Source organism: Erithacus rubecula (genome assembly GCF_903797595.1).
Source record: "Erithacus rubecula genome assembly, chromosome: 2".
NCBI classification, from domain to species: Eukaryota; Metazoa; Chordata; class Aves; order Passeriformes; family Muscicapidae; genus Erithacus; species Erithacus rubecula.
In genome coordinates this window covers 82,725,918-82,748,681 of record NC_136685.1, presented here as the reverse complement: position 1 = coordinate 82,748,681, position 22,764 = coordinate 82,725,918, and the positions used below count along the sequence as shown (strand labels likewise).

General features: G+C 37.0%; 1 protein-coding gene across 1 annotated transcript in view; it reads right to left on the bottom strand.

The window, feature by feature from the left end:
* The window catches only part of BABAM2 (BRISC and BRCA1 A complex member 2), a 161,967-nt gene that overhangs the window by 39,917 nt on the left and 99,286 nt on the right, over nucleotides 1-22,764 (bottom strand). The gene's annotated exons all lie outside the window — the stretch shown is intronic.

Here is a 22,764-nt window from a genome sequence, read left to right as displayed (position 1 = left end):
TCCTCAGCTATTCCAAAACCCACCTTCAGTCAAACCAGCTAAGAATCATCAAATAAGTGGGACTGGGGAGTCATGGATGGCCAGATGCAAATATCAATCACATTATCTAGTCCAGTTTTGGACTTGCCAAGAGAATGCAGATGTTAACCTACTAAATCAAGGGAGCAGTGGATCAGAAAGATGATCAGGTACATGATGATGTAAGGAGGATGCTGAAAGAAATGGGTTTGTTCAGTCTTCAGAGAACACTGCAGAGGGGGGATACCGAGGAGGGAAGCTGAAGGCATATTGATGCCTTCAATTATCTAATGGAAAATTATAGAGATGATGGAGTCAGAGGCTTCTCTGAAATGAGGCTCTGTGATGCTCTGTCCTCAGAGGTGCTCAAAGCTCAGCTGAACAATGGGGCCATGAACTGGCCCTGCTCTGAGGAGTGGCTTGGCCAGATAAGCTCCTTCTTGCCAATCTCCATTGGTTTAGGATTATATTCTATGATTTTGTTCATGCCCAGTAGGATATGATAAAAATAAGGATATTAATTCTGTCCATGTGCATACTGGATATCTGGATGGTAGGAATCCACAGAAATAAGGTAACTTCAAAGATATAGGCAGCTTAACCTTTATCAAAGGACAGAAGACTGAAGCACACCTGCTATTACTCAGGATAATGGCTTCTTTGGTGTGGAAAGATCTAACACTTATTTAAACCAAGCTGTATAAAGCAGCAAGTAGGTAAAGTCCATGCTACTTCCTTCTAGCAGTACTGACCTAAATCTTTCTTTATAGTCCCTTACCAAACCAAAATTTGCATACACACTGTGGGTTACATAATTCACGATCCATCCAGAACCATCTTGGACATCATTAAAAAACAAGAGCTAAGTTACTTTGTCTGGCCTCCTGTTTACATGCTGTTCCCATGACAAATTACACTGTTTAGAAAGAAAAGTTCTTCTCAGCAAATCAAGTCTCACTCTCCAACAGGATCTGGCCTCTTATTTTCCTCAGTACTTGATAAGAAACCACTTTGGTAGGTAGAAAGGTCTATAGTCATACATCCCTTTGAAGGAACAGAGCTTACATAAATCAAAAAAATCCCAAACTCATAATGAGGTATATGGAAATCTGCTACTCAGGCAAAACAGTCTGGGTTTAGCAGACTGTTCACCACATGGAACAGTTCTGCAGGTCTGGATTTTGCATATGCAACGATGAAAAAAAAAAAAAAAGAAGCCCTGAGTACACCACAGCTACATAAAAAAAAAACAAACAAACTTTTCCAGCAGAAGTAAGACTTGAACAGGATTTTTAAAAACAGAATCCAGTTACCTTGCCTCTACCCCCTTACTGAAATTATTCACACAAGAACAAAATTTTGCAACTTGTAGATGATTAAGAGCAGTAAAGTGTGACTATGAGATGATTAGAAAGTTGGAACATTTCTGAAGCAGTATGTTCTTACAAAATTGCAAGTATAGGGTGTCCATCAACCTCTAACATTGAAGAATGGAAGACTTGACCTGCCATGTTACAAGTGAGTTGTCAACCTTACTTTAGGACCCTGACTTCCAGTTTATTAAACTCCTAAAATATGATGCAAATTGATCCATAAAAGCCTTCAATCTCATACACAGATCAACTGGTACTGTCCTTGCAACTTTGCAGCCTGCCTTGCCTCATTTGACACCAAGTCAAAGTTTCCTTGCAGCATGGACATACCACTGAAGATGCTCAGATGACTACAACAGGAATTACAGGCTTCTCTCTCAGCTACAATAGCAGGTATGAAATTGAGTCATCTCTAACAGACTACACATGCAAAAACCAAGCTTTTGCTCCTATATCATCAGCTTACAATACATCTTCCAGACTGAATTTCTAGGATTTGTGAGCACGGGTTTCCCATTTTACCTGTATCCATCTCTTGAAAGTAGCCATCCCATAAAAACGTGTTGACATAAATGGAAATCCAGCCCTTCTCAAATGAAAACCAGACTGCTAAAAGGTGTGGCTTCTGGGAAAGAGGTCCCTCCACAGAAAGAAGGCTGGAATCTAGTATAATTATCCCCTGAAAACAAAATAAAGCTGTACAATATGTAATTTATGTTCTCCTGAAATAATTATGGGTAGGAAAATTAAGAGTGGACAGGCTTCTTTGTTCCCTCTATTGGGTCAGAGAATCTGCTTATTAAATATTTTAATAAAATACTGCATTTGCACAGGACCTTGCCTCTGACCATCTCAAAACTGTCTATAAGCATTTAGCAATTAAGATTCATCTGCCTTATGAAACTGGTATTTACCTTTTATTTTAAAATACATAAAGAAGCTATTGCTCGAAGTTTGATTTCACTATTCTGTACTATGTCTCTGTCATGTTAAAGGAACATATTTGCACACCTCACAACCCTGAGACCATGCAAGAGGCTGACTTATAATAGGACACTTCATTTGGCAAAATATTTCACCAGTACAAGGTAAAGATTGCTGCATGTAAAATCTGCTTTCCAGATAGCTGGGCCTCTTGAAGCATAGATCTTAAACATCTCTGTTTGCAATCAAACTCTCCTTCTCAGTATCAGTGCTCTACACCCTTTACAAAAAGCCCCATGTTCATTTTATCAAGACAACAAAAAATGTTAAACAAAAAGCATCAAGAGATATGATGAGGAAGTACAGACAACTGCTCCCCTACAGCTGCCAGAGTAAGGCTAGTTTCAGTACAATCTATTAATTTGTGTCTGATTTTTACATTGTTTTTTCCAATAAACTGCTACTTTTTAAAGGCCAGAATTCTAATAGTCTGGTATTTTCTTTAATTTTAACAATTCATGAAGCAATAGTCTTAGGGGATGCTATTTCATTTTGACTAGTACCACATGAAGATTAAATACATGGTAGATCTACCTGTCTCAGAGATAAGATTGTACCAACATGCTGGAACAAAGACCTCTCAGCCTCAGAATTTTGTTTACTCTTACTCTAAGCCTATTCAGCTCTGCAAACCAACTTCACATGTCTCATTTTAAGACAGAGCAGACTCCCTTGTAGCAAGGTCCTGTCCTGGGTTTCCAGAGTCAGTCACAACATGGTTCTGATCCTTGTCTGTGACCTAAACCGTGTTTCGTGGAGCTCACTACTGAATTCAACAAGTGCAGCAGTCAGCCTGCATTAATGGAAATTTTGTTCTGTGACATGCTCAAATACAAGATCAGAAAGTGTTGCTGGAGTATGTTTAGGTTTCTGCTGTTGACTGGTGCATTCCAAGTGACTTGCTCTGTCTCTCAATGGATCTATTTATCAACATAAAATGCAAAATTATTTCACATTTTTGGATAAATTATAATTAATTAAAATGCCTTTCTCAAGAAATCATCCTCAATAAATGGCTTAGATTAATTCACAAATTGAGACAAGTGATTGTTTTTGTTCCTGAGTATTTACAGGTAAAGAACCAGTTACTTGCCCTTCCTTAAAAGCATTGCTTCATTAGAGAAGAAGGGTCCTTGCAGGTTTCCAGCTCAGAAGATTGGGTGAGTGCTTTAGCAAGGCACACTTACAGGCATGTAGGGAGATGCTCTTAGTCCTATCCCTACAACTCTTGGACCTGCCTAGTTCCCCTAAACTCTTTTATTTGCACTGCGCCTCTTCCCTGCAATTCATTTTGCTTCCCTCTTTCTCCAAAGGGAAAAAAAAGGTTTCTCTAGATTGCTGGGAAACTTTAGAGCTAAATCTGAAAAACGAGGATTATTTCAGACCACCCTCTGCATCACAGTTTAAAGAGTTAAGTGCTAACCAGGTTATGCTACTACAACTAAGGACCTGTGCACACATAATACAGTTTACATTTTGTGCCTCCCCCTTACCTGTTCCTATTCCCCTTTTCCAAAAGTTGTGTAACTTTCTCTGTGAAACAAATATTACAAAGAAAAGAACATCTACAGAAAAGCTATTTAAAAGGAGGGAGCTTACCCAATAGGAGTATTTTTTTTTTTTTTAGGGAGAGTAGAAAATGTGTATTTGGGTAAGGAAGTACAGAACTGTAAGAATCATACTTATCCTGAACACAGTGTGATATAGCTTTAAACAGTTTTATACCAAAAGAAAGTGATATGCAATATTGACTGCACTCAACATTTCTAACTCCAATATATTCTTTCTGCAAAACACACAGAAATAGGGAAATGACAAGTTCAATGATTGTGAATGATGGAGTTATAGAATTGTCTGACTTTGAAAACATAAGGAATTTTAAAACTTGCCTCTGAAAGTCTTGGAAAAAGATGTTGGAAAGACCTTTCATATGGGTTTAAAGTAATTACAAGCTTTTCTGTCAGTGTGGCTAGTGTTAAAGCATTGTCAAATCTATGTACTTGTGATGGAAAGTAGACTTTAGACTTTATAGACTACAGCCCTTTATTTTACCAAGATACACCCTTTTTAACTCTCTGTAATACCTGCTGTATTTTTAAACTGAAGCACACTGCAGACCAACACGAACATTTAAACAGTTTATGACTCATGAGGGTTATATCCAAGAGTAGCCTGAAGCATGTGGAAAGAAATTCCCTTCTTTTTGCTCTTTTTTTCCTATTTTGAGAGGCATGCTTAAGGCTTTGATCTTCTTCCCTGTTCTCTTTTTCCTTTGTTGCTGAAGTAAATAGCTGACTTTTTTTTCTTTTGCAGTTTCATCACTTTAGTACATTACACCATTTGGCACAAGAGACACAAGGAACCACATCAAATAAAAGCACGTGACCACAAAAGCTGCCTTACCAACCATGATCCCAGATTTGCTGTCAGTTTACCATTTTTCAGACTTGCCTGACTGTAACCAAATCCCTCCTATCACACAAACAACGTGGTGCTTGGCAGAAGCCTTGGGATAGTGCTTCAATCAGCAACACAAAGCTTAGCAGTAAAGTAACAGAACATTTGTACTGGAAACTTGGACAGTCTAGGTCTGAGACAGTATTTTGTTCCCTTTCTTGTAACAGTCCATTTAAAGCAAACATAATTAACATATTGCTTGTCCACTCAAATCTATCACAAAGGGAAGCGTGTCCAAAAAAAATTCCATTCTATTTTTAAAGAAACAATTTTTACTTAGAATTATGTCTACTACAATACTGGAAAAACAGAAATATATGTTTTCAGCTAAGAGGCATCTATCTTATTGTAAATACTGGAAAAGAAATACAATCACAAATAGAACTAGAACTATGCCAAATCTACTTATCTGAAGAAAGAATCCTGGTCAAACTCAGACTCAGCATCTGGCCATTAGAGCTGAAAGGATGATACCATCATTTTTTTTCCTTGACCTACTAGTGGCTCAGAGTAAATACCTCTGAGCTTGTCCTGACTAGTGACTGGAAAAAAATATGAAATAATCACTGTAAAGAACAAATACTAAACCCAGAATGTATTCTAGTTTCACAGAATGTGCAGAAAACTGTAAGTCAGACTCACTGAGCTTTACTTCAGCTCTTCTGCTGACTCTGGACATTCTAGCATGTTATTTCAACCATTCTGCTTCTCTGCTTTCCCACCTATAATGTGCAGATGCTTATACTGAAGCACATGGAAGTTTAATAATATTCATAGACTAGTACAAAAGCTGTGGGATGAAGTCATCTGTAAGTGCTAATAAATACTATGTTTGGGTTATTCCATCTTCTCTGTTCTGCTGCAGGTAAAATTGTAAGAAAGAAGCAATTGTCTATAATGTATTAGCTGTTTTAGACCAAGGAGACTTACATTAAGTGTACAGATTCTAGGTTCCAGCAGACTTTAACCTATCAGACTTAAATGCAAACCATAGCTAGAGTGATTCAATACTGAAAGATTTGTGGGGATAAGAGCTCTTTTGCCAGGATTCTACTCCTTCTCAAAGAAAGTAACTCAAAAAGCAGGAGATTAATAGATGGTTAACCCTATAATTACATTAGAATTTGCTTCTTTTCATCCCTTCACTGACAGTACTGAGAGCTAGAGGAAGAAAGAACAGATACTCTTGCAGGATCAAGTTTTTCTTACTGCTGTATGATAGCATAGAAGTCTGAAAATATTAGTATTTCCTCTGTACTTAATAAATCAGAACTGAAAGGATTTTTCCTTTGCTTATTGGATCTTTATACACAGAAACATTCTGCATAAAGAGGACTGCCAGACTTCTACTGGTGTGTTGAGAGAGTGAAAACCTGGGTTGCCAGTGCTGGAAAAGGGAGTGCTCCCACATCTCACATTCTCAGAAGAAACAAAACCACAGAGGATAACAATCACTACCTGTCTGATGGGACACTTGAGGTCGTGCAGTGATACCACAGGGCACTCTGCCTCCAACAGGTACCACTCTGCCTTCTTCTCTGGGTGACAGGGCCCACTTTTATAAACAGAACCTGTGGCTTACAGCAGGCAGCTGGGCAGGCAGGCAGCCCAGCACAACTGATTGTCCCCTGGCACCTCAATCAGACCCCAAGGTACAAAATTGAGGAAAAGTCCAAGCAACAGAAATTGTCAGTGAGGCTCCAAAGTGTACAGGTTAACTTAACTGGTGCCAACAAGATCACTCCATTAAAATGGTACAAAAATTATGGCCACTTACTCATTCCAACAACATTAAAGTGGAAAGTATAAAAGCAATATATTTCAAATGGTTTCAAAGTATTAGTATAGAATTGTTTTTCATAATACACCACTAACAGGTCAAAAAGAAAAAATGAGAAGTTCCACAGGCTATAAAAAGAGTGTGATTCTTTTTAGGCTAAAAATTTCTGACAAATGTTGCTTTTGTGTTGCAACTTACTGAACTGATGCTTCCCCTTATTTTTCTGCAAAAAACCCCCACCAATAGCATCATGTATTGCAAACGTACTATACTCAGTCAATTGGAGAATCCATAACAAATGACAGAAGAAGTGCATTTAGAGACACTCCTTATGATATCAAAAATAGAATTTTGGTATCCTTCCCTCTCCCTCCCAAAACATACTGCCTACTAGTATTAATTCTAATCAACAAAATAAAATATTAAATATTTTTATTAAATAATATTTTATAAAAGAATGTTTACAGGAAACAGATATAAGAAGTACTGAATAGTTGCTAGAAGCCTTCCAAAGAGGAAGGCATGGTTCCTGTCCCAAAGAACTTTCACAGTCCAGTATTTCAAGCTACACTGCAGAGAAAGGAATTGAATGGGAGAGTGGGAAGCATGTACATTGCAGAAAGAAGACCTAAACCTTTAACACTGATAATGTAGATAAATAATTTCCAAAGCATTTTGCTTATGTCTTAAAGGTTGGCAACAAATTAAGAGAAACCTGAGTGAGAAGTGAAGAAACGCCAGAGAAATTTTCAGAGAATTCAATGCAATAAGGAAATAACAGCAAATAAAACTCCCAAACAACCAGGAAAAGTTTTAAGAAAGAAATCCAGACAAACAGAGCAGCAGCAAACATCACTGAACAGAAAAGGTAGATAAGATAAGCAACATGGGCAGATAAGTAAATAAAGAGAGCACTGTGCAGCCCTATTTTGCTTTCATTTCCACAGAAGTTCAAAAACGTATAAATGAAGATTAAAGAAATTAATTAAGATGCCAAGAGAAAGACTATGTAGCCTAACTGCCTCCAATTTTCTTCTGCACGAATCTCAGAAAGAAAATCAAATGTAAAAGAAGCTGTAGACTCATGACAACTATGACAAAACAAGATTTTGGGTGAAGAAAAAGTCAACTATAACTGAATTGTAAAACTCTTCCACCCTGCACTGGTTTGAGATACCAACAAAACGCAGGAATTTGTTTTAAATAATGCACTAGCCCCATTTCTCCTTCTCATGAACTGTAAAGGAGGAAAGTTGAATCTGTTGTACAAAATTTGTTCTTCCAATTCTTGTTCTTCAGAAAGGTACTTTTAATGGCATTACCTGTTTTGCTGATATACTTATAACCACCTAAACTGGTGGTGAATATATTAAGTGCCTTCTAAATAGCATGTAAAATAATACTGGGCATTGGCTCTTCTACTTCAAGGGGAAAATGCAGTGACTTGGAAGAGCTGTGTCAAAGGAACTCAAAATGGTGCAGCATGAAGATGGGAGCTAGGAATTATAAACATTTGCATAAAGGCAAATAAGAAAGAATACTGGAGTACTGGTATGCTGTAAGCAGTATGCTCCTCTGAAACAATAGCACCCAATAAATTAACAGAAGAATCCAGGATTTATTTATTGTAAGGATCCCTGGAAATTCCTCACTGCACAGAAGCCTGGGTGGTATGTTACACAGTGCTTGACAGCATTTAAGATACTGATCTACTCTTTTATAATTCACTCTGCTTTAGTGATGAAGATCTCCCAAACAACTCAATTGAACAGAATATTTGTCGCAAATCCATGTACATCTTCTCTTATTATCCATCAATAAAGTGGATAACAAATTAATAACTGCTCTAAGACGTTATCAGTCACACATACAAACGTATGCCACATCTACCTGTAATTTCTGATCACTCTTCCAGCATGCATTCAATAACATCCAGTTTACTACATTGTGACTGTTCACAAGGCAGGTAATTTTCCAGTACTTGTACTAAACCCAGCTAACAAGCAGTGTCTATCACAAAGCAGGAAAATGACTCTCAAAATCTGTATGACTCTATTGCCTTCCCTGCCTACTGTTCTCGCCTTTTTCTGAAGAACAACAGTCATTTCCTATAACTTGCAGCTCTTTATGTTTTGTGATTGCACTTGCTCATATTGTTCCTTATTTATGTTCCCTAATCTACTTGCCAAATTACAGTAATTATCTCTTATTGTTAATCTTTTCCTATATTGCTTAATGTCTAACACTTCCAGTGACATAGTCCTTTTGTAGAGCATTTATTTTTTGCCTCTGTGCTAAAACACTGCTGTGTCGCAAACCTCTCTTATGTAATTTTTTTTCCATTTTCCTTAGGCCAGACAGTAATCCTTATTTGTGAATCTCATCTATGGAAAAACATTTTGTATGAAATATCCTGTCCTCTGCTTCATCAGCATCATGTCTAATTAGCTTACATGAAGAACAAGAAATACATACTGAGAGGGCAAGAAAACTTGCAGAAAAACTTCAGAAATGAAATGAGAGCAACATGCTGGAAAACTTCTGGATATGAAGTTGAGCATTTGGGTCATCAATAAAAATGCCTGAGGGTGATAGAAAGTTAAAGGAGAAAAATGTTTTTCTTTCATACATCTGGCTTCTGACACTGATTTCCATGTGTATGCAGCATGATTAAAGGGCATTCTTGCTCAGATCTTGAAATTGGCTTTATCTTCTGTTCACAAATGATGTGGAATGCTACAAGTCTGGTCTGGTGCTCCTGCTAAATGCTCCAGAAGGCCGAGTGCACTCTGGTTTTATGTAAGCCAAACACACATGTGGACACAAGGCAAGAGAATATCAGTTTTTCATGTAAACACAGCCACTGTGGCTTGACAAGCTAATATGAACCATGTTAAACTCCTACTCATTTAACAAGGTGATATCAATCTGCTCAGACAGTTTTTACAGTCCCTTTCAGAGTCTTTACCACAGGAATTTGTGTAAGTCCATTTTCCTCCTATGAACACAAATAATTCAAAATTCATCCTAACACATTCTCCTCAAACCAGAGGAAGCAGAGCTATGGATCACATTGCACAAGGGCAGCCTTTGGTAGGTGGACAGACTGAGAAAAAGAGAAAAAGTCTCAGAAGAAAACACTGGCACTTTGAAATTCTGGTTTTACATCAGAAGTAACAAAGGTCCCTTCTATAAAAAGGTAGACACAGATCTACTTTAAAAACAGAAAAGGCAGAAAAATAAACTCACAGGTCTTCACTGTGTTAAAACTGAAGCAGTGACCCCATAAATACACAAGAAACTGGATATCTCATAATTTGTAACTTAACAGCAGCGCTTAAGTTGGTCAGAAGGTGAATACAGGTATTCCCAGCATTTTGTTTACACTGATGACTGGATTTTGGTCATGGAACACATTCATTCTAGCATGTTCTGCAAGGCAAAGACTGGAGCAAAAACCCCTTTTCACATAGATTCCCCTTATCCCAGAAGAGACAATGAACATTAACAGGGCACATACAACCATCAGTCAAGCCATGAGTCAAACATAGACACTTCTACCCCCTAAACTGTCTTTTAAAGCTGTCCCTCTTTCCCTTAGAAGCTGCAAATACTTACATTGCCATTGAAAGACAAAAATTCCACCTTTACATTAGTACACCTTATCACTTTTAAAGATTTGATTAATATTACTTAATGCTTAAGATGTTGAGTGGTAAGATAATGTGATGGCCTAAATGGCATTTGCAAATAGATGTATTTACGAATAAATATCAGATGCTTTGATACACCAACCTCTTTAACTGAAGAATGACATTTTCAGAAAGATTGCCAGCTTTTAAATAATTTCTGTTTTGTCATTTAGTAAGACTGAAATATTAGGATTCTACATCTTGAATTGCTTCCTAAATAAAGTATTCTCTTTTCAGACTTTATATTAAGTCTCTTCAGTCATATATATATATTTATATATATATATATATGTAAAAAAGATCAGATGATTACCAAAATAAAAGTATTGAAGCAGCACTACATGTCTTATTAAAGTACCTTATACCCTAAAAATGCAAAGTGTTTTAAAAACACATAATACAACTTGCATAGAGTGCTTCTACAGATTGCTTCAAATGCATTAATACACAATCCTTGATACAATTTGTGTCAGGGAATGAATATTATTGTATGCTAATAAAAGCTGAGCAGAACTCACAACTACTTCAGAAGCAGAGTACAACCAGAATTTCTCAAGCAGGTCCTCAATATCTTTCAAGGTGAAGTTTACTATTGAGCCAGTTCACTTTACCCAAAGTTCTGCTTTCCATCAACTAATATCCCTTGGATACTACCTCCTCAGGCAGGTTAACTGTTTTCCCATTTTACAACATTTAAAGAAGATGCTGCACACTGTCTATGCTATTGATCTGCATCCACGGAAGTACATGATTTCAGACTGAGACAACTTCACAAGCCTTTTTTATTGTGAAGATCTGCCACTCATGAAGTTATTTTTGAATTGACTAAAGAATGTAAAAAGTGAAACCTTCCATGTTAGTTAAATCTATAAATAGTGTTTTAGAATTCTAGCTTACCTGGGGCAGAAATAGCTGATTTGGGGCTCCTGGATACTTACGTTATTAATTTATTGTGAAGACAGAAGTTCTCAGAAATCATATGCTCTTTGCTTTTTCTACTATTTCCTGTCTTCAACATACAGGTTATTACTGGATGTTTTAAAGTAAATTACAATGAAGGTGCTAGCTTATGAAGATTTTAGGTCAGCTGAAATTGAAAAAACCTGACCCTACAAAACCAAAAAAACGCATTGTGAATTTAAATCTAAACTTCCCTGTATATAGGCTGTGTTCACTGGGCTTCCTTCTTGCAAATGACTGAAGGCATTCCTTTAGTAAGTTCTTCTATAGTTAGTATTTATTTGGATACTGTTCATTTTTAATTTCTTTAAAAATAGCAGAGGTTACACCGATAACAGAGAAATCATATTAATCTCATGCTTTCAGATTTTTTACCTTTCACTAAGAGCTCAGGGTAATGATGCAATGCCAGGGCACTATACCTGCCCAATTTCACTTCAGATTAAAAATCAGGCATAAAGTTAAAAAAAAAAAAAATCAGCTGTTTTGTGATAGAAATGAGGGAATCAGATTTCATCCTCTTTTACACCTTGGCTTAAAATAATGTACTTAGAACCACAGAATTTGGATCTACTGTACCTAATATATTGTTTTCAGGTTAAAAAGAAAGCAATAGTGAGATGAGAGTCCTTAATATCATTCATTTAATTCTGACTTCACAAATGACAGCCAATCCAGCAACTTCTCAAATTTTTTTCTTTCTCTTGTTTGCTGCCCCATACTTGGCATTTGTATAACACAACACATTATTTATTTATTTATTTATTTCTGTATTTATTTATTTCAGTTACTACAACCTTGGGCACATAAATCCTTATCTGAATGTCTCCTTGATAAAATGAGATATTGCCTTTTTACCCCATAACCACCTGCACCTCATACGTAAGCTCATAAACAAAATGCGTAATATTAAGTCAACATTTTTTTACCCCACATGCCCCCAAAAGAATCACAATTGCAAAGTTTTGGTTTACACATCTGCAGTAATTTGATCCTCCTCTGCACACGTGCTATAACAACACAATGTTACCAATGTTAATGTCATACCAGTATATAGACATGACCTAATAAAGGTTGATGAATTACTCCTTTATGGGTTTTATGTATGTAAACATCAGCTATAATATTCCACGGATGTAATCTCTGTATTTCTTTTATTCCTGACTACTTGCCAGCCAATGTTTACCCATCTTTATTTGCACGAATCAGGACTACTCACAAGAGGAGTAAGAAGGAAGTTTGTGAGTAGCACAGTAACAAAGTCTGGTTTCCAGTGGACTTCTACAATGCATCAAACTGACTTTTTACACAGAATGACTTTTTACACTGGCTGAGTTAAAGCCACAGCACAGCATGAGTCCAGTCCTTATAAACATCACAGAAACCACACTGGAAAGATGTCCTAAATGCCTTTGCCAAATGAAAAGCTTTGAATGTTGTCTATGCCTTGCAAGACATCAGAACATGCATTCAGGAGAGGAATCTTGACTGAAGAGAGGCTTTTTTCACCTGATGTTTAATAAGGCATGAATTCTGATGGAAGCACTTCCTATGATTAGAATATTTGTAATTTCTTTCTCTCATATTAACTCTGCTCACTGAGTAGAGTGGACTTCAGCACTGAATACAGCGGGGCTTCAACCTTTCCTTCAGGTGGCACTAACAGTATCTACCTCTTCTTGGTGGTCATATTCATAAAACTATGAGAATTTCCTATTCTCAAGACTTCTACCTTTCTGCATTTTTTTTTTCCAAATTGACAAGCAGGCTCAAAAAAGTCAGCAGGACAAAAATGACAGATACCTGTATGTAATGATAACATGATCATATTAATTTTACAGCAAACAAAATCAATTTTCTTAGAAAGCCAGATTAAAAAATAATCCAAATTTCCCACCACACAATGTATCTAGAGAGGAATTGAAGTTTTTGGCAGAGGTAACCAGCAGGAAAACAGCCAAGACCTCAAGCTCTGTCTATGCAGACAACGATAGCAGTTCCAAGAAACCTATCCCAACCTCACTGATTAACCCGAAAGCTTAAAACCTGAAAAAAACCTGAAAATCAACTGATTAAATTCGCATTGCACATGCAATTCAGAGAGAGGACAGTGTTCCTCAGACACTTCCTGAACAAGAAAAAAGCATAGGAAACTTTATCCCATTAGGTAAATTATTTGTCAAAACCACTGTTCCAAGAACTTTTACAAATGCCTTCTTAACTACAACCCCAGGAGTGTCAATATAATCCTAGCAATCCACTTTCCTTAACATAGTGCACACAGGTGCATATTCAAAATAAAAAGTTCACATAAAGTTCTACAAACCTGAGGTGCCAAAGGAAGGTATAACTTGACACTGTCACTTAAAAAAAAATTGATGCCTCTCAAGCAGCAGAAACTGAATCAGTAAGGCAAAAATGCTGGTCCTAAGGAAGCTTCAAAACAGGACACATTTGAAACAGCTATCTCATATGGAAAATCTCAGCCTACAACTGAAAAAAAAATTTAAATAAAAGAAAGAAAAGAAAAATATTTATAATGGAAAACATGAAGCAATTTCCAATTGCAGAAAATTTCAAAAGTTGTTCACTCTCCCAGCTTTACTGGAAAGCAGGAGTTGCTTAATACCACTGAAAACATCTGACAAAGGCCTTTTAATCTAAGTTTAGAGAGATGACCTTTTTTTTCCTCAAAGGTCCAGAGCAGAAATCTATTAATCTTTATACTTTTGGACACGTGTATTTATGACTCTCTTCTTGGGCAGTACCCACAGGGTAAAATTTAAAAGATTCCACCAGCCAGTTGGCTTATATTTTTGTTTGCTTTTTTTTTTTTAAAATTTTTTTAAGCTGGGAATTTGTATTAGAGAAAAGGCTTTATAATTTCTGGTAGTTTCACAGTACATTTACTAATCTTGCTTAGTGGGTAGGAAAAGAAGGTAAATGAATCAACAGAGGAAAATAATGGTCAAAATACCAGAAGGTGATGGAAACTTGCCTATGTTCACTGGGCACAGCAGAAAATATGGAAGCTTTACCACCACTTCTTCAATAAGAAAATATTTTTGTACTCTGCCCATCTCCTCCAGTTAGAATTTTAAATATAATGCAAAATACATGTGTCAGGAAAGCTCCTGTAATTCCAGAAACCAGTTCTTCTACTATCCAACCCCAATGCCATATAAAAAACATTGTACAAAGACCAACCTATTGGTCCACATCCTTATTACTCTTGTTTTTTCTGCCACTTGATTTTTCAGAAAACTCTGAGAGGATTTTTCTGTTCTTATACGTTGAAAAGGGGAAAAACAAAAAATCTAAACCTGGTCTTAGCGGGCTCTGTTTATCAAGATTTTCTAGCAAAAGCTACTCACCATTTGATTTGCTACTGATTTACTGTAAAACAATCGCCTGTTACGCAAGGGTAGTTAGCTCTTGCAGAACAAAAGCCCTCCAGCACAGGTCACTGCAGTTTAAACTGTTTTCATTTGCTGAGTGCAGAGGATACTCCTGAATGCAGTTCTACATCCTCCTCTTTAAACTTTCCTTTAGTTTCTCATAAGGCTGCTCAAAGACTGATTATCCCTTGTTGGAGTCAATAAGGTCACCTCAAGCCCTGTGCTCTCTGCTGTACTGATGATGGACATCACATTTATCCATTTAATATTAGCAAACTGTAGCACAAGAGCCTTACCTGCAGAATCATCACCACTGGTTTTAAGCAGAGCAAAACTAAGGTCTTTCACACAGATAAAACCAAGTCAAAGGAGGTGACTGTGGAAATGACAGACATGATGAAAGCTGGGTTGTTTTCCTGCGAGGGCTTCCCTAAGTTTTAGGCAAATGGGTTCATTTCAGAGCCCCCCTGGCAGCAGGTATGTGTGCACAGGCACAGTGTAAAAGCTGATTCCTTCACAGTTAGGGGTAGTCCCACCTCTCACACCTACAGCGGCTCTTAGAAAGAGTCACTAAGAAGCCTAAGTAAATAATTAGCTCTAACAGTAGGGTTAAGTCAGCAGGAGGACTCACTAGTGACTTGGGCTGTTTAAAATGTTCCTAAATGACCTGACAAACATGTCAGCTGCCAGGTGGCAGTTCAGGGATGACAGGTTATTGAGGGTAGCCAGAACAAGTTCCAACCATGAAGAGTAATGAAGAGGCTTTGAAGCAGAGGAACTGAATGACAGTAAGAAAGAGGAGATTTAACGCAGATGAACATGAAGTGAAACATGCAGAAAAAACCAACCCCAACCAAAAATGGGCACCAAGCATTCAGCTACTCTTGGGATTATGATCAAAGTTCAGTTGAAATGTCAACTCAGCACAAAATAAAAAGTCAAAACAAAGTGAAGTATGGGCTTATGAGGAAAGAAGTAGAAATTCATCTGCAATACGACTCAGTCTGGAAACCAGAAAATGAGGACAGAAGACTGATTATCATAACATGATGAGTGATGCTGAAAATGTGAATAAGCACTGACTAGTTGCTGTCTCTTGCAATACAAGTGTAGTGGCCAGCTTTACACCAAGCTAACAGGAAGAGGTAGTTTCAAAGCTAAAAGGAGATACATCTTAATGCAAGATGTAGTGGAGCTATCAAATTCCCTGCTGCAATATGTATGCAAAAGGTAGGCTGGACAAGTACATGAAAGAAAAACTCATTATGGATCACATATGAATCAAATATCCTCGGCTACCAATGGCTTAGGGTTGGAGAATTCTTAGAGCAAAATATCATATGTGCTAGCCCTGTTTCTATGGACTTTGTTATCATTTTGCACATGCATGTGATTTTCTAGTGGGGTGGCATATTTAGATGATACTGCAAGGCAATTTACAGTGCAAAATTTTAATCACAAACATGTATCTCTATTTACATAAAAAAATTCAAATGATTGTCACAGTATTATGTGATTAAAATAGATACTAATCATTTAAATGATGGTGTTTGCTTAAAATTGCAATAAAAATAGTTGTTAGAGTAACCCGAACTAGTGGGGAGAAAAAGGCAGAACTTTAGAATGGTTACATTTCCTTTTCCCACAGAGAAGGCTTTAAAGTAATGGATTTTGGAATCAGTAAAATGTGACATACTTTCAATGAGTTTTAGATTTAATGCAATGAATGAAACTTTCAAGTAAATAAAGATTCTCTTTTGAGTGCTTCAATAGCTCTGCAGCAATGACCTGACTTGTCTGACATGAACTCAGGTTGGGTGGAACATCTGGAAAAACACCCCATCTGAAGATATGGGTCCCTGCCCTCTTCTGCAAGTACAAGTGATATGCCAGGGATCACGATGATTTTAAAAATGCACAGCTCTGCAAAACACACCGTGCTACCTTCCCCACCCCAGCTTAGCATACAATCCCTCTGACAATATCAACAGTTGCCTAACATGACATTTCACATACCACCACGATTTGGATGGTATGTGCTTGAAAGAGAACTTAAAACACTAACACTTAATGTGATGAGGTTTAGGAGAAGATTGAAGGAAGTAAACTGAGAATTAAGATTACAAAATGGCTCTTTCATTCCTCTGTGGGGATGAAACAGTATGAACAAAACAACCAAACCCCAAATGCTATTTACTTTAGGAAACAGGGTATGTCAAACTTCTCAGAGTAGGTGGAGTCAAGTAAGGACACAATTAGCCTAAAGACACCACCAGCAAATTGCTGCACACAGTGAATCCCTGCTTACAGGCACAGCTAGCTGCAAGATGCCAAGGAAGGGAGGACAAGCTGTCCCTGGAAAGGAGTGTGGGGAGATGCACCACCACACAAGCAAACCCCATGCCCTAAATACAGCAGAGATTCAGGGACGCACTGGCACACTAGTGAAAATCCATTTACAGGCTGTGCTGCAGTTTTGATTAAAGGCCTCTTACCTTTGTTACTGAACAAATTTTATGATTAGCTAATGCTGCAGCTTTATTCTATTTGTGTGCTCTTTGTTTTTGAGCCGCTGCAGTATAGAGCAAGGACGTGGGTGAGGAGATACAGCTTTCTCTGTTTAATCTTTTTGATAGGCTGGGGGAGAGAAAGGGAAGACCAAGACAAACACTGTACTTGATACAATGCTTTCCTTTGTTTTGGTGTTTGGGAGAGTTATAATGCAAACTTGATACTTGAGGTTATTTTAATAAAGAGAAGTGAGGTAAAAGTATTAGCAAGTGTAACTAGACGTTCAAATTTACTTCACATCTTGCAAATTAGCACATCTCAGCACTGAAAACCACAGTCCATGAAACAGCATTCCATAAGACAGCAACAACAAAATCTCATATGAGCCCTCCAAACTTAAGATAAAAGCCTACAGGAAGTCTGTCTAAGCATGGAAGACAAATTCAGTAGCTATAGTCAAATCAATCCATGGCTATTTCATTGGGAGTTCAAACAGGATTTGTCAGAATTATAGCATGGAAGAGATAATCAATCCAAGGGTCTGTTGAAGAGGAATTAAAAGACAGCCAACCCACTTTCAAACTATCATTAAATTTCTTTGCTGCATCCAAATCAGATAAAAATCAGTCTTTAACAGACTCCCCAGTCTTCTCTCTTTTACTATCTTAGCACCCCATATCACTGTAAAAAGTCATTGAACTGATGCTACTTGCTAAGATACTGCCAATGTCCCAGCAGTAAGTTACCAGAAATTTCTTTCTGTGAAAGAATATAGATTGTATTTAGGGGGAAAAAGGAATACCAAAGGGAAGAAAAAACCAAGAAGACACTTCAAGTTTACACTGAAGAAAGATCTGAAAGGTGGATACTATTTGAGAATCGTGTAAGATAGAGCAAGGGGGGGTGGGGGTGTCAGCATCTGAGACACTTCAGATTTGTAATTACGCTGGAATCCTATGCTGAAAGGTGGAAGTGGTCAAGAAGAATGGAACTATCTCATTCTTTTATGAGAAGCAGATTTCCTGAAAAACTGTGTTGCTTGTTTTTAGCACCTGAGCTACACAAAGACACACTTCTTAAACATTAAGAAAACAGGAATTATTTTCATCTCTGCTCTTACTGACCTGACTACCTAAGAGTAGCTTTTTGTTAGAAATTAGCAGTTGCAACAGTATTACTGAAGAGGGTGAAGGTCATGGTTATATACATAACAAACTTTTCAATTACTGCATACTAATATCTAGATTGTTCCTTGTAACTAGTCACATTTCTATTCTTCAAGACTGCCAAACCTGTGACATGCAAACGTTACCAACTGATTTAGCACATCCATAAGTTTCTAATATGATTGGCATTGTACATAATTTCAGAGCATGAAAGACAAAATTGGTTGGGAAACATCTAATTTTCATCTTTCAACGTGACAATACATGAAAAATAGCATCTGAAATGCACAAATTTATTGCCTAAGTAAGTGACTTCAAAATCCATGTATTTAAAGACACCCAGGTCTTTACATGTCAAACTTACACTCCTATGGATTGTGTAACACCTGCTCCAAATTGCTTTCTCTTTGGAGACCAACTCTGGGGAGAGTGACCTATCTAAAGATGTTATCAGCTACTGGAAAAGGCTATCTAGCCTTTAAGGAATCATTTATTAATTCAGTATTTAGTTAGATCAGAATCTGAAGAGCATTGATGCAAACTGGACCAGGATTAAGAGTAACTAATTGTAGCTCTTTGAACCAAATGCTGAGAAAGGCTGGAACTCATGTCCATGGTCTGACTTTTCTAACTTTGCAAGAAGAAATAAAAAGGCAGTACATGTAAAAAGAATGAAAGCCTGGAGAACAGCTGACTATAAACTATTATTTATCAAGTATCAGGGCACATGTTCCATAATCCCACAGACAGACAGATTGTGTTTAATTTAAAATGTTATACTTTGCCTTGAAAATCCAGCACTCCACTATTTGTCTACCAAGAAATCCCCAGAATTCTAATTCTAATGAATGATCTGGATTTTGTATTTTCATCTTTCCCACAGTGTAAATACACATTAAAGGGGAGATGAAAAACAGACAACTCCAAAAGCAGTAAGATCTGGAGAATAAAAGAGCAAAAGCTTTTAGTGGGGGAAAAAAGAATTACACTTCAAAAAAGTATTTCTATTAGTTAAAATAATTTGTATTTTATGGTTTGGGTTTTTAAATTTGTAATTTTAGTTAGTTTTGTTGAAAAAGTGCCCCCAAACCCAAAACCTCCTCCCCTTGTGTTACTTTGTATACTGTTTTCCCTTTTTCATATGGTACTAAAGCTAGACAAATGAAAGAGATATTTCTTCTCAAATAGGTAATTCAAACAGATAATTTGCATATTTTCTACATAAAACAGTTTTGAATAGTTCTGACTTTATGTCATTGTGACTGGTATTCTAATCAAGGTGCAAGTCTCCTCAGCAGGTACCACATCAAGACTGCCCAGACACTGCAGTAACTTCAAAGGACCAAATTAATTCCCAGAAGATAATTGTCTTTTTCCTTCTAAGAATTTAGATTTCACACTGCATGTACGAAGTTATAAGCTGAACTTACTAAAGCTTACTGCAGCATTCTGAGGAGAACTGAATTCATGCCATGTTACAAGTGTAAGAAATGACAAATAAGGGATATCATAGGATCATAACATGGGCTGGAAGGGACTTTAAAGATCACCCATGGACAGCCAGGGATACCTTCTACATGATCAAGTGCTCAGAGCCCCATCCAACCTGGCCTTGAACACTTCCAGGGATGGGGCATCCACAACTTCCCTGGGAACCTGTTCTACACCCCCATTGCAAAGTGGGCTCAAAACTCCTTGAATATCAACCTGAATTTCAGAACTACTTCCCCAAAAGCTCTTCATAGTTCCTGTAATACAGCTTTAACTTCCCAGGTCATAGCTATCTTTGTTACTTTAAGACAACTATAAATGCACATAAAAGCAAATTTTAAGTTGTAGATAGATTTTTCACATGCATTCAATTTCATGGTACAATCCAAAATATCCATCCTACTACTCATTATATACTACTTGAGCTTTTTGAAAAGTTATGATAAAGGAAAAATAAGAAGTCATTCCCATAGCAATACATAACAAAACTCATGACTTTCTCTGTAAAGCACTGATTTAATGACTAAATAACTTTATCCAAAAGCCTTTTTATTGTAATATCCAAGTGATAAGCAAACTAATTCTACTTCCACCTCCATTCCAGGTGTCACTGAACACACTGACCGGAAAACTTGCACTTCCTCAAACTAATTATTTCTTATTTCCAAACAAAGGCACTTAGAGCCTGAAAATGCCACACAAGCAAAAATGATAGAGCATTAAAAACAAATTCTCCATGGTCACAATACTGGAAGTCATCTCTGAATCATCATTGCCCTTCAGGCTACCACGTACCCTCTTTCACCTCCTTTGTCAGAATTCAGATCTGCCAAACCTGAAACAATTCCCCTTTTGTCCTTTAGGATTGAAGGGTTATCCACCTATCTATTTGCTGGTATAACAAAATCAAAATTTGGGTTGAGAAACTTACCACAAGATCAACTGTAAGATGTTACTATGGTGGCTAACAACAGTTTCTATGCTATTAATCCAATCAGACAGGTCTATGCCTGTCATCTTTGCCCAGATTTGAACTCCTGTTGCCCAAGAGAATAGAAATTGGTGATGCAGGAAGAAATGCTTAACTGTACAGTATTATTTGCTTGTGGCTGAGCAAGCACTTAACCACATATGTGAAACTCTGCCAAGATGTCCTCCTACAACAAAAGAACTTAAGGAAAAAAAAAAGAGAGAGAACACAAACACAATCAGTAGTTGGCAGATTTTGGGTGGAACACTATTTACCTACTACTTGTTCTTAAAATAGAACCCAGTATTTTTACAGGTTTTAAGGACTGAATTAAATTAAAAGGTCTTTTCTGCCTGCCTGAAGATACAATTTTAATCAGTTTGCTAACTGTATTATCTATTTATCACAACGTTACTGAGATATACTGGCAGAGTTGAAGCTCAAAAACATACCAAATGATTTAAAAGATACTTTTCATGGTGGGGAAAAAAATGTACTTCTGCACATACTGAATTTTTAAATTTCCATCTCTTTAGAGGACACAGCACAAATAACACCAGTGGAGATGCTAAAGGAATCTGTATCAGTGCATCTAAGTGTGGATAGCCTCAAGACAGCCTATACAGTTAAGGCAGGACAGTAACTGAAGAGGCTAAATGAGAAGATATTTTGCATTTAAAAAGTTAATTATAAAAGAAAGACAACATTTCTAAGTCCAGCAACATTTATCTGGTACAGACTGATTGTCAGAGGGAGTCTCTACATGCTTCTAGTTTCCCAATCATGAAGTCTTTCTGACACACATGGCAGCATTTGGCACTATTTTATCCCAGAAGGGTACAAAGAAGATAAACACATTAAAGTTTGCAAAAACAGATACTCAGATTAAAAGATAGTAAAACATTTTATCAGAAGAATAGCACTAAGGAAATTGTGTATACCGTATTCCTTGCATAGTTTCAAATCAAGCCCAGATAAAACTCCTAAAAATTTAACAAAAATAAAATTTCTGATACTGTGGCAATTGAGACATATGAGGGATTGCTTGTCATCAAAAAAAGAAAAAAAAAGAAAAAAAGCATCACTGTCAATTTGACCATCTCAGAAATGTGAGTTCTCCTTTAGTCCCCAATAGTGAGAGAATGGTGCAGAAGTCTTTCCCATAAATTTTCTGAGTTTCTTTCTGTGGCTTAATAACTTCATGGCACCATGTATTAAAGGGGTATGCATGTGCAGTACACACATAACCTGCTCAAGAAAAGTGTGGAAGAATAAAAGAATATGCACACACATAAAATTGGAAAAAGCCACCCCAAATCATGTCCTTTAACAGATCCCTTGTACAAACGACACTGCTGCTAGCACAGTGTGCTTATAAACCCTCTACATCCCTACATTCTTGACTTTAAAGGGAGTCAGCTGTAGGACCTTGTTAGATATTAATTAACAAAAACAGGGAGTTGCCTTGGTGAAAAGTAAACAACATTCCAGTTGCAGAGTCTGATGTAATATGGGTGGCTGCATATAGACTCTACCATTAAACTATTAAACAAAATATGCTGAACAGATTGGTGTATGAACAAAAATAGAATGCTAGACTTTCACAGCGTTAGTATAACCAACAAAATCAGGACAAATCTATCCTTTTTCTAACATTTTAAGTGTACTCAGTTGTATGTGGAAAGTACTCAGCAATGCCAGTTGCATTGCCAGGATCATTCACTGCTAGTGACTAGTGTTCTATTTCAGTGTATTTATTTACTTTTTAAAAAATTCTGCTATAGTATATGAAATTAAGAAAGGAAAATACAAATTAGCATCTGTGTATTGAAAAGGCAACTTGAGGCTTTTAATACACAGAGCCAAAAAAAAAAAGAGATTTCCCAGTACTGTGTGCCTTGGTGTTGCAAGGCATAACACCACCCATAATAATGACCCAAATTCTTCAATACATGGTCCCATGT